Source organism: Macadamia integrifolia, chromosome 5 (genome assembly GCF_013358625.1).
Source record: "Macadamia integrifolia cultivar HAES 741 chromosome 5, SCU_Mint_v3, whole genome shotgun sequence".
NCBI classification, from domain to species: Eukaryota; Viridiplantae; Streptophyta; class Magnoliopsida; order Proteales; family Proteaceae; genus Macadamia; species Macadamia integrifolia.
In genome coordinates, this window is record NC_056561.1 from 41263090 (window position 1) to 41264982 (window position 1893).

Sequence of the window (1893 nt, forward strand, 5' to 3'; positions counted from 1 at the left end):
GTCCTACACCTTAAGACAAGTATCTCTAAATCATTTAAGTGATGTCCCACTTCAAGACATATATTCATTATCATCCTCCCAACAGGGATTATAGTATCAAGATGGGTCCTAGATCTCAATTTTTTTTTTTTTTTTGTAGGGTGTGTATAAAGCATCGAAAAACTCTTAAAAGTAACCTCAAATTCTAAACAGTCAAACCCTCCCCCATACTTAAATTGTGCAATGTCCTTAATGCAGAAAAAGAAAAAAAAAATGATAAGACAATAGAACAAGAAGGATAAAGGAGAGGAAATTATCAAATGGGATCAAATATCATCATAAAGAGGCTCATGGAGAATCATTACCTCTGCATCATACATTGAAGGCAACTCAAGGAATGGCTTCAAACGGTGCCCATTAACTTTAAAAATTTCCCGAGTGGATGGATTCATAACCTCTACTGCACCATGAGGGAATACTATTTGCACAAGGTAAGGACCTTCCCATCGAGAACGAAGTTTTCCTGGAAAGATATGCAATCTAGAATTGTACAACAAAACTTTATCACCAGGCATAAAAGATTTCTTAACAAGGTGCTTATCATGAAAAGCTTTAGTCTTTTCCTCAAAAAATTTTGCACTATCATAGGTATCATTTCGCAATTCCTCCAACTCAGATAGTTGGAGATCTCTATGAGCTCCTGCAGTAGACAAATCAAAATTAAATTTCTTAATCGCCCAAAAGGCACGATGTTCTAACTCAACAGGAAGGTGACAGGATTTCCCGTATACCAAACGATATGGGGATTGACCAAGTATGGTCTTGTAAGCAGTCCTATAAGCCCACAAAGCATCCAACAGACGGTTAGACCAATCCTTTCGATTTGGGTTAACTGTCTTCTCTAGAATTTGCTTGATCTGTCTGTTGGACACTTCTACCTGCCCACTGGTTTGGGGGTGGTATGGGGTAGTCAATTCGTGGGTAATCCCATACTGTTTCACTAAGGCCTCAAAAGACTTATTACAAAAGTGCTTTCCCCTATCACTAATGATAGCTCTAGGGGTACCAAATCGGGAAAAAATATTTTCCCTTAAGAATTTAATGATCACCTTATGATCATTGGTCTTACAAGCACAAGCCTCAATCCATTTGGACACATAGTCCACAGCCAACAAAATATATTCATATCCACATGACTTAGGAAAAGGGCCCATAAAATTTATTCCCCAAACATCAAAAACCTCAACCACAAGGATTGGGTTGAGAGGCATCATGTTCCTTCTGCTGATTTTTCCTAAAGACTGATAAGAAGGACAAGCCTTTCAATAAGTAAAGGTGTCTTTGAAGAGACTGGGCCAATAAAATCCACATTGCAATACCTTAGCTGCAGTCTTAGTAGACCCAAAATGGCCGCCACAAGCCTGATCATGGCAAAAGGAAAGAATAAAATGGTGCTCATAATCAGGGATACATCTCCGGATAATTTGGTCAGGGCATGATTTAAAAAGGTAAGGATCATCCCAAAAGAAATACTTAACCTGTGAGTGAAAACGGTACTTCTCTTGGGAAGACCAATGATCCGGAGTCTTGGTTGTAACTAAAAAATTTACAATATCTGCAAACTAAGGTTCACTAGATGCTGCAAAGAGTTGCTCATCGGGAAAATACTCGTTAACTGGAGTATTCACAGTCAAATAATTGGGTAACCGGGACAAATGGTCTATAACCAAATTTTTACTGCCTCTCTTATCCTTAATTTCTAAGTCAAATTCCTGCAAAAGCAAAACCCATCTGATAAGACGTGCTTTGGCATCCTTTTTCTGAATAAGGTATCTGATAGCTGTATGGTCAGTGTAAATAATTAGATGAAAACCTATCAGATATGCACGAAACTTTTCCAATGCAAATACAACA